Source organism: Dipteris shenzhenensis, chromosome 10 (assembly GCF_047967505.1).
Source record: "Dipteris shenzhenensis isolate YYH24624 ecotype China chromosome 10, Dip_SZ_1.0, whole genome shotgun sequence".
Taxonomy (NCBI): Eukaryota; Viridiplantae; Streptophyta; class Polypodiopsida; order Gleicheniales; family Dipteridaceae; genus Dipteris; species Dipteris shenzhenensis.
The window spans coordinates 33,126,886-33,138,464 of NC_141605.1; the positions used below are offsets into that span (position 1 = coordinate 33,126,886).

The following is an 11,579-nucleotide window of genomic DNA, read 5'->3' on the forward strand; positions in this document are numbered from 1 at the left end:
GTGGGGTTCACATCGCGAGTTCAAATGTTTAATCCTGGCAATATAGTCTCTTAAGGACTCAATCTCCTTCTACTTCACCTCATAAAGTTCGTTAATCGGGCTCCACTTGGGACCACTGGGGGCAAACCCCACAATGAAAGATTTACGCAATGTGTCCCAGTTTATTTTCTCCTTAGGGTGTAAGGTTCTAAACCGTTGTCCAGCCTTGCCATCAAGACTCAAGCTAAAAGTATTGACCTTGTCTAGATCCCCGATATCACCAAAGGTCTCACAAACTTGTTTAAATCTCTCTACATGGGAGCCTCCTTCTCCTACAAACTTGGTGATTAGCTTGGTGATTATGACAGGCTTGTTCCTTGAGGGGTTGGTATCCCTTCTTGGAAACATTGGTGGTGGAGCATGACGCCCCTTCCCAGCGCTTGCACTAGGATTCTCATAGCTTTGTCCGTAAGGACAATTTGTGATACAGGAGGAAGTTGTGGAATGGTGGGCCCTATCCTGTACATTGGTGATCCTGATGAAGGGTTCCATGGATTTGATGGCACGAGGTTGGGATGGGAGGATCTAGGCCCACCAAGCATTTGCATTGTGACTTGGACTGGGTTGGGCCTAAGAGGTTGGACTGGAGGTCCTCTAGGGAGTGGTATGTTCCTTGTAGGCATAGGCCTATATGGGGCAGTTGTTGGGTAGGGAATATCTCCCATGTTTTGTTGGGTAGGTAATATCTCCCATGTTTTGTTGCCAAGGAGGAATCTGGGGGGTTTCGAGGTGGAGGGTCTTAATTGTGGGCCTTCGAGGTTACTCCTTTGCCCCCTTTGCTCTCACATTTGGGACCCTTGTGAGAATCTAGGTCTAAATCCATCCCCATAGGACTGTCTATCATTAAAGAATTGGTACAATGGGGGTTGATTGCCCATAGGTATAGTGGGACTTGGTTCCTAGATCATTGCTTCTGACACTGGAGGTTGGGCTGGCACTTGAGGTTCTTCTGGAGCTCTAGTCTGCCGAGCAAATGGGTTTAGCAATTATGCTAGGTCTATCAATCCAAACCTTCCCATGATATTGGAAAAGGTTTCCCTTATTCTAGTTGCTGTTATAGATGGGGTAGGAGAGTGGAGATCATCAGGGATGGAGTTCAGAGCCACTGAGGCTCTAACATTAGAGGGTTCACCCATGTCTCCATCCTGACTCATAGACTATTCCAAGCTAAATACTTCACCTGGCAATGGTTCTTGCAAGGAGTGAGAACCAACTTTTGAGCTTGTTGTTCATTAGCACAGTTGAGGCCCCAATTCTAGGTTGAGTCCGCCTCAACGCGATTTTTGTGTTCCCAGGGCTATCCCTACGGATGTGGGGATAGACCTAAGACAACAATTAGAGGGATAGAGCTAAGGCAACGACCATCAGGATAGTAGGTCAGCAGGATAGAATTAAAGCAACGATCGGCGAGATAGAGCTAAAGCAACGAGTCAACGCATGTTTAACCGACAGGAAGGAGTTAAAGCAATGACCGACGGGATAGAGCTAAGGCATCGGATCAACGCTTGTTTGATCGGTGGGATAGAGCTAAGGCGACGATCGACGGGATAGAGCTAAGGCGTCAAGTCAATGCTTGTTTGATCGGTGGGATAGTTGACTGACAGTAATTAATTAGGATAGCGGGTTAGGTATTGACATGTGTTAGGTCATTGGCATAGGGCTACACCGACAGGTCGTGGGGATAGCAACCTAAGGCGACGGGTCGTGTGGATAAGAACTCGCAGTTTTGCCAACTGGTTTTTTATTATTTTTTATGATTTTGAAGTTTCCGTTCAAGTCTTTTTGTGATAGGGGGATGCTAAACTACCTAGTCTACCTACTCAATGCACAAAACAAGAAAGAAAAACAACATTTGAATGCAAAATGAGAGATTTCTTGAAGAGGTGACTGTCAACACTCAAAACCACTTCATTTTCAGCATGATTCATCATTCTTGGTTGTTTTGACACCATACACTCCTTAGCAATCTTCCAAATGCTTTCCAAAAAGAAAATAACTTCTTCTTTTCTCCTCATAAACTCACACTTCTCCACACATTCCTCTCCTTGAACTCCACTAACAAAGTTAAGCTTGAAACAATGAGCAATTGGTAGATGACGAGAGAAGCAAGGGTAAAAGCATATCTTGAACTCCCCGGCAACGATGCCAAAGATATGGTCTGAAAGGTGACTCACGTGTCGTGGGGATCTTGAAGGAATGCCAATGGAGCCTACGCTTCAAGCTACTCCTTGTGAGAGCAATGCAAAGCATGAGCCATCTGCAAGTCACTCAAGCGACTCCCGGATTGTTGCAATGTATTTCCACAAGAGAAAGAGGGAAGGGGGAGAAGGGAGAAGAGAGGGAGAGGGGAGATGGGTGAATAGAGGAAGAGGGGAAGGGAAGAATGAAGGGGGATGGAGTAGCTAACATCTCTAGACAAACCTAACTATATCCAACCTCAACCTAACTACACTCACGTCAGGTTAGATTAACTAAATCTAACACTACTCACGTTAGGTTACTAACCAAACCATAGGTAGTACAACTAAACCAATCATAGTTACTAGGTTAGTTAACTCAAACCATAGGTAGTTAATGTTAACCGCAACATAGACCACAAGTAGGTTACTCGAATTGAATCAACTAAACCATAGTTACTAGGTTAGTTAACCCCAACCATAGGTAGTAAGTGTTAACTGCAACATAGACCACAGGTAGGTTACTCGAATTAAATCAACTAAACCATAGTCTCCTAACCACACCAGGTTAGGTTAACTTCTAACCTTCTCAATTTAAAAAAGGTGAAAAAAAAGAGAAGAGGGGGGGAGGGTGGGCTTTATTGAAAATTACCCCTTGTTTCAAGGCCCCTAGCTTGGTCATTTGGAGGCCAAATTGAACCCCGTTCATTTGCCTACATTTCACATGTGGCAAAGTTCTAGCGTAAAGGAACTTTTTTGGTGAACCCACCATCCTTTTGCACATCTTCATGTATGTACTGAATTTGTCCAATCACTCGCACATAGTACCATCTCTTTGCATTCGAATGTCTTGCTGTCTCAGTTTCCATATCTGCTCTCTCTTCTCTGTTCGCATGTTCCTCTGCACACTGACACCTCCCCAACAGGCTGTGTATATGCACACGAGTGCTTTAGGTAGCTGCTCAAATAAATGCCCCCACATGTGGCCTTTTACATGGCTGAATATCCTCACAGTGGGCCAAAATCAACCAGATCAAGAGCTGACCGCCAACGCCCTCTGCTCAATAGACTGGCCGACCATTGGCAGCTCTTCAAGCCTATATATAGGGTTTTTTTGCAGGTGCCTATTGCTCGGTACTCCCCCAAGCTATCTGCCCATAGAATGGACTCATTATTGGGCATGAATTCAACCCATCGTCCCCTCCCTACAGGCGCATGTGCAGCCCCAAAGAAGGGCTGCACCATAGCAGTCCCATGCGGACTGTTCAGCATGCAGGGTGTGGTCTAATCAAATACAAGAACGAAGATCTCTTACTGCCCATCTGCATCCTCTCTCTGTCCCTCCCATCTATTGTTCTATAGGTCTGAAGGGATGTACACCCAATAGACAGACAACACATATAATTATAAACTCTAAAAATGGACTGGATCAAGTACAAAGTTAGTCTCTCATAAAGTTTCGCATGCCAAGCCTACTGCTGCTCCATCTTGCATCATATATGAGGGCTAATGTCTGGCCTACTGCTAAACTAATTCTCTTGCGATGTGGCCTCTGCAGGCTCTTGGCGGCTGTTGCGAGACTGCCTGGATTGCATATCAGCTATGCCTCAATGGGGTCTTTATGTAGGGAGGGCTGAATGCCCTTCTCCTCTTCCCAATTCGTGGTATGTTCTCTGTATGCTCCGTTGCATGCTTTGCTTATAGTTTTTCTCTAGGTGGAGGGTGAAAGCCTTCTGGGGATTCTCAATGCAGAAGCATTTGGAGCAGTTTGCTTGTCTTCAGAGGATGCTATTGTCGCAGACTTTGCGGAGATGGTGATGCTGACTGCTTCAGGTGACAGGGAAGGTTTTCTCTAGGTGGAGGGTGAAAGCCTCCTGTATGAACATAAGGGGAATTCTCAAGGCAGAAGTTTTGGAGCTGTTTCCTTGTCTTCAGACGACGCCATTGCCATGGACTCTGGGAAGATGATGATGCTGACTACTGCAAGTGACAGAATGTGTTTTCTAGGGTGAATCAAGCGTATGATGTTGAACAGGTGACGATGGAACACTCCAAATTAGACTTGAGTGGAGCTTGGTGAGGGCTAGGTTCTGGAGACAATTGGGAGCACTGACTTGAGTGGAGCGTGGTGAGGGCTTGGTTCCAGAGAGCTGGGAGCTTAGGAAGCCGGTTGTGGTGGTAATCTATAGTGAGCAGCTAAAGGGATCTCATTGTATACGTTTTGAGAATCAAGGCTGGACTCAGCTTGAGGTGGAACAAGTTGACACACACCAACGATGGTTGGTACTTTATAGGATTTCGTATGTCCCTAGTTTTAGGGGGGGATGACTGGATGAACGTGTTGGTGTTGCCTATTTCTTCAACAAAGTTGGGATTGGACCACGGTGGCTCGTTGAGAGGGGGTGTTGGATTATATAGAGTTCAATTGACTCCCCCTTGGCCTCCTCATATAGCAGCACGTGGCACATGTGAAGTAGGATCTGAAGCCTAGTGTTATTTCTTGGGTTTTGTCGAAGTCTTTTGCTACAGGTAGAGCTTGGACAAGAAGCTAGTCTTATCAATTGATCTAACACTTGTCTTCCAACAAGAAAGCATTACCACTACTTGGAAGGTGATTTGGACTACTTTCTGCCTCATACGCATAGAAGAGAACCATCTTGAACCCAAAAAGTAGTCCACAGATGGAGAACGTTTGTTGGCCAAAAAGGTACTTCAAGAAGATGCAAAGGAGGGCAGAGAGAAAGATTGCACCAAAGGCTTTTTATAAACCAAAAGGATCATGAGGTGGATCAAGAAGGGAGAATTGGCTATGGCTTTCACAAACAGATGATCTTGGATTCAATTGATATATACTTGCCAAGCTATGTTGATAACTTTCTTCTTATGTTTTCGACTCGTCCCAGCACTCCTGAAACCCCTGATCTGCAAAACAAACACACACAACGTGAGAAACTGAGGAGGCTGCTCACCACCCAACCATGACATCTACGGGATGTGATCCCGAATCAGGAGATGTCCCCTTCGAGCCACGAGCTGAGCTACTGGCACGAACTCCCAATCAGATCCAAACCAGCCTGGTGTCCCATACCACCAGGTGGCGCTGTGAAGCCTGAGATCTACCACTGGGCCTTGGGCTACGCTAAGATGCAGGCGCGCGTCCGCGACTCAATCCAGGATCAAACCTAGCACCTGGGAACAAAACTTGCTCCCATCGGCACACTGAGAACTGAACCCCCTGGGCCCCTTTTATAGACTCGGGCCCCGAGCGCCAAAAATAGCGAAGACCCCAAACTGGTTCGTACCCTTGCCACTCAACCCGAGAATCAAGCCTGCCTAGCTCTAAGCCTCCCCAGGCTACCTGAGCTAGTCTTGTGTACCTAGTACACGTCAGATACCAATCCGTGCACATGACATACTCCCCCTCCTTTAAGAACTCACTCCTGAGTTCGCTAAAAAACTCGGAAATGTTCTTTGGAGGTTTTGTAATGTCTCCCATGTTGCATCCTCCTCAACACGACGATCCTTCCACTTGATCTTGTATTCCGTGATAGATCGATTACAAATCTGTCTGTCACGAAATTCAAGAATACACTCAGGTTCGTGTGGAATAAAAGTCAAATCTGTAACTTCTATTATCTCGCGAGGAGAAACAAGTTGATCATCCACACCCAAGACTTTTTTCAATCTACTGACATGAAAGACTGGATGGACTTTAACATCAGGAGGCAATTCTAGTCGATAGGCAACTGGTCCAATTCTTTTAATGACCTTGAATGGACCACAGTATCGGGGGGATAATTTCAGAACCAAACCAGTACTTAGGTTCTTGGATTCCTTGGGAATTCGCAAATATACCATCGTTCCTTCAGAGAACTCTCTAGGTGAACGATGTCTATTAGCATAAAATCTGTCCCTATCTTGGGCACTTCTAATAGACTCGTTGGCAAACTGCAACATTTCCTGCATGTCTAGCAAGAAGTTCTTAGCAGCATCATTTTGAATTCCTTTTAACCCAACCATAACTGGTGACTTAGGTTGAAACCCGTACATAAGCATAAAAGGATTGTAACCAGTACTAGAATGCTTTGCACTGTTGTAAGCAAATTCTATCATAGGTAGATAATCTTCCCATGAAGATTGTCTCTTAGATACATATGCTCGAAGCATGTCTTCAACCAACTGGTTAACCTTCTCTGTACTGCCATCGGATTGTGCATGATCTGAGGAACTCATACTTAGAGTAGTTTCTAACTTCTCAAAAACAAGTGTCCAAAAGTTACTTGTAAACTTTGAGTCCCTGTCACTGACTATGTCAGATGGCAAACCATACAGCTTAAACAAGTGGTCCACAAACTCGTGAGCCAGCTGAACAACTGAAATAGTTGTTCTAGTAGGTAAGAACCTAGCCATTTTTATCAAACGGTCTACTATGACCCAAATGGAGTCATGACCCTTGCGTGTTCGAGGCAAACCAAGTAATAAAATCCATGGAAATACTTTCCCATTTATTACCTGGAATCTGTAATGGCTGTAATAAACCCACGCTTCTAAGGCGTTCTGCCTTAGTAACCTCACAAACCCGGCAACCTACTACATAGGTCTCAATAAACGCACGCATCTTAGGCCAATAAAAGGTATGTTTCACAAGAGACAGAGTCCTATGTATACCCGGATGTCCAGCACTAGGAGCATCATGACACTCCCAGAGAATCTTGGATTTAAGGTCTAGAACATCTGGCACACAAATCTTTTCATTCCGGAACAGCAAGCCGTTCCTAATCATCCACTGACCTCCCGCCGCCTGTACCGTAGGTGGCACAATCCCTGAGTCCTCGTCAACCATGGAACTCCCATCCTGGACTCTCTGCCAATAAGAACTGAAATGATTATCAGTTGCGTATAGCCCTCTCAAGGATTGAAATAGGTCTGAGGATATTTCCGTAAATGACAGAGCATTTACAAACTTAACTCGACTTACGGCATCCGCCACACTATTCAAGGAACCCTTACGATAACGTATTTCAAAATCAAAATCTTGCATTAATTCTGCCCATCTAGCTTTCCGTCCCCTCAATTCGGATCCATCACACACATACTTAATTGACTGATGATCAGTCAATACAAGGAACTTTGAACCATACAAGTAGTGTCTCCAAACCTTAAGGGCATACACTACAGCATAAAGTTCCTTTTCTAGTGTCGGCCAACGATATTGGGTGTCGTCTAGCTTCTTACTCTCGAAAGCTACAAGTCTGCCTTCTTGGAATAGAGCTGCCCCAATCGCATAATCACTCGCATCGGCCTCTAAAACATAAGGCCGGGTAGGATCGGGTAATGCAAGAACGGGTGCTTCCTTGATAGAAAACTTCAAGGTTTCAAAAGCCTTGTTCATTGCATCATTCCAAGAGATTGGCTGGGTAGACTTGCGTCCACGACCTTTCAATACGTTTCTCAGGGGTGCCGTGATATGTGAATAATCACGCACAGACTTTCGTAGAAATACCGTAAATCCTAGGAAAGAACGAAGATGTTTCACAGTCTGAGGGATAGGCCATTCTAAAACCTTCTGGATTCGATCCAGATCAATGCTAATACCTTCAGAAGAAATCTTGTGTCCTAAGTAAATGATCTCCTTCATAAAGAAGTCACATTTACTCAACTTGGCATAGAGCTTATGCTGTCTTAGAATAACTAAGACAATCCGGAGGTGTCCTATGTGATCCTCTAGCGTTCGACTATATACCAAGATGTCATCTAAGAACACTACAACAAATTTGCCCAGATAATCCCGAAACAAATCGTTCATCATCTGCTGAAAGGTGGCAGGAGCATTGGTCAAACCAAAAGGTAATACAAGGAACTCGTAGTGACCATACCTAGTTCGAAATGCGGTTCTATCTATGTGTTTAGAATAGATACGGATTTGGTGATAACCCGTACGCAAATCAATCTTAGTGAAATACTTCGCTTCGGCCAAACGGTCTATCAAATCATCGGAACGAGGTAGAGGATATCGATTCTTAATTGTCACTTTATTTAATCGTTTATAATCTATACACATTCTCCAAGTGGAATCTTTCTTCTTACAGGTGCCCCCCAAGGTGATTTACTTGGGCGAATGTAGCCCATATTCAGGTAATCCTGTAGCTGTGTAGCTAACTCATCCTCCTCAAGCTGGCTCATCCCTATAAGGTGGTACACTAATAGGTTGAGCCCCTGGGACTAAGTCTATGTAATGATCGACTGCCCATTCTGGAGGTAAACCTTCCGGCAGTTGAGCAGGGAATACATCCTTAAAACTATCTAACAACATTCTCAATTTACGGTGTTCAAACACACTTAAATCATTCTTGTTAATTACAGAGACAACAAATGAAGAAAGCGGAATCAAAACACACTGATAGACATCATAATGAGAAGTGTTTAATATATCCCGAAGCTGCATCGCAGATACAATAGGTCCCTGAGAAGAGGGAATTTTATCACACTGAATACAAAATTGGGTGTCCTTATCTACAAAAGAAAGTGTATGCTTCGTCCATCCAATCTGAATATTGTGGGTTTTAAACCACTCTATTCCGATTAACAAGTCTACATGCTCCAGGTGCATAACATAACACGTAAGAGCCCCTGTGTAAGCTTGAATCCGGATAGGAAGCGCTTCAACCTTGCGATCCCAAAACTGCTTTCCAGCTGGAAGCTGCACCTCATAGGTGTGATCGCTAGGTACCGTGGACAGCCCCATCTTCTGCACAAATTTGTAATTAACAAAGTTGTGAGAGCTGCCCGGATCAAAGAGAATGTGAACTTGTTGGCCCCTAACTTCTCCATAAACTTGGAAAAGATCATGGGAACCAAACAACGAAGTATTGAAAGTGCAATTACAAGAAAGTGGGCAGGTAATGACATTTACTGAAATATATGTCATCGAAACTTGGTTCGCTCCCTTGGCTTTGGTACCTGGACCCGCTTGGAGCTTCGGTCCGAGCGCTAACTTTTGATTCTTGCGCTTTGGACATTCATTCTTGGTGTGGCCCCGCTCCTCGCAGTAGAAGCAACGTCCTTCTTTTTTAAGCTTCAAGGTGCGAAGGAAACGGGCTCGACCATTCTTTGCCTGAGTCAAGTTTTTCTTGGAGGCGTTGTCCGTAGACTTCGTCTCCCCGGTACCAGTCGTAGGTTGAAAGAACTTGCGTTTGTTCTTTCCACTCGTGTCGGAAACTGTAGTTGCCTTTGCACCGGCCATGGTATCATCATAAATATGCGCGTAATTCATGGCCTCTTGCAACGTTGTACATTTGTTGTTCTTGATTTGCAACTTGTACGAATCTGGCAAACCATCCACAAAGAAACCTAACAAGGTCACTGGATCCATCTTTGTGGCCCTAGTCTGCACATCTCAAAACCTTTGAAGATAAACTTCAAATGACAAGTTCAGCTTTGACATATCGAGGGCTTTAAGCTTACCAACGATATCATAATTGTCCTCCTTCTTCAGGAACTCTTTCCTGAAGACCCCTTCGAAATCTATCCATGTATCTGGCTTAGGTTGGAGTTCCTTCCACCATAGCAACGCCTTTCCTAACATGAAGCCGGCTGCAAGCTGGATTTTCTTTTCATCTGAGTACGGGTGGAACTGGAAGTGTACCTGCCACTTGTGTAACCAAGTGTCAACAACCTCCTTAGTTTGAGACTTTTGATCTCCCGGAAAAGGGTCTGGAGTTATGTTCGGACCTAGCACTGAAGCCATGGCATCCACATGCGTGAGTGCCTGCACAGTGCTAGCCAGAAGGGTGAGAGTCGCCTGAATCCCTTGGAGTTGCTGTGTCAACCCCGTTTGATTCGCATTAACCTGCTCGAATTTTCCATCCAGAGCAGTGGTGAATTCACTGAAGGCCTTCTTCGTAATCAGATCGTCATAAAGACCCCGGTCTTCCTCTCCCACAGGAGTGTAATCCAAATCCTGATCTCCCATGGTGAACTCGGGATTTGCAGAATCAGACATATCTGAAATCTGATTTGAAACGAATATAAACTGAGAGGAATAACTGGGGGAATCGAAGCTGGAAGGAGAGTGGAGCAGAAAAAAAAACCGTCCCAAGAGATGCTGACGAAAGAAGATGCTGAAAACTGGCGTACAGCGGCGCAAATAATCCCGGAGTTCTTCCCTTGCTGGATTTGCTGCAGGCTGCAGTGTACGGAAATCTGCAGCAGTCCGTACGGTACGGAATCCTCCTGATGGCCGTACAGTCACTGACGCAACAGTACGGATGCCTGTCGCGGCTGTACGGTTGCTGACGCAGTCCGTACGGTAGCTGACGCGATCTGTACGGATGCTGACGCAGTCCGTACGGTTGCTGACGCAATCTGTACGGATGCTGACGTAGTCCGTACGGTTGCTGACGCGGGTTGTACGAAATCCTGATGGCGCAATCGAGTCGATGGGCAAGGAGGGCTTCTCGCACAAGGCTATGGCTGAGCTTGGGACCTTGCCAAGCTATATAGGGAATAGGGCAGCTAATCTAGGAAGCTATGCTTCCCGGAAAAGCTCACCCTCCCAACTTTGGAGGGTGGTGCTTTTTCAAAAAAAGCAACACCTTCCCTCAGAGTGGCCGCACCCTGTTCCAGCCCCTTGCGCATCACCCTGCTGTTAACCGCTTTCACTATTCCTACGGAATATCACGGGAGAAGCACCAAATTTTTTTCCTCCCAGCCAATTCTACCAAGACTTCATACAAGAGAGAGATAGAGCTGTCAGCAAAATCACGTAAAATCCAAATTCCTTATCTTCTCTCTCAAGTCTTGACAGACCCCAAATCCCTAGATAGATCTAGATGCCACATGTCATCCATATAGGGCCTTCCTAATGCAACATTTCACCCCTCTCTTGGGATGCATTTAATTCCTTGCCCCTAGGCACAATCTTTGCACTAGGCCCTTGGTCTCCCAGTATGTAAAAATTTCTTTAAACGTGAAACATGAAAAACCGGGTGCACCTTACACCCCTGTGGTAATTCTAATTTATAGGCTACACTGCCTATTCTTTTCAGAATTAACCACGGCCCACAGTATCGAGGTGATAACTTAGCACACTCTCCTGAAGTCAACGACTTCGAGTGCGAAGGAATTCTGAGAAAAACTTTTTCTCCTTCTTCAAATACTCTTATAGACCGATTTTCATCCGCATACACCTTGGCTCTATCCATAGCCTGGCGGATATTAGCTCTCGCAAGTGCTAGCATCTCCCGCATCTGAACTACAAAGTTCGCGGCACTAGGCACTTTCTGAGGTACTCCAACTATAGTCGGATTGGCTGGTCTATAACCATAGTTCAGCTCAAACGGACTGAACCCAGTAGATGAATGT

General features: G+C 45.2%; 1 pseudogene; it reads right to left on the minus strand.

Annotated features, from left to right (window-relative positions):
• Positions 1-2,953: 2,953 nt before the first annotated feature.
• Positions 2,954-10,853, minus strand: LOC147897715 (uncharacterized; annotated as a pseudogene).
• Positions 10,854-11,579: the final 726 nt, after the last annotated feature.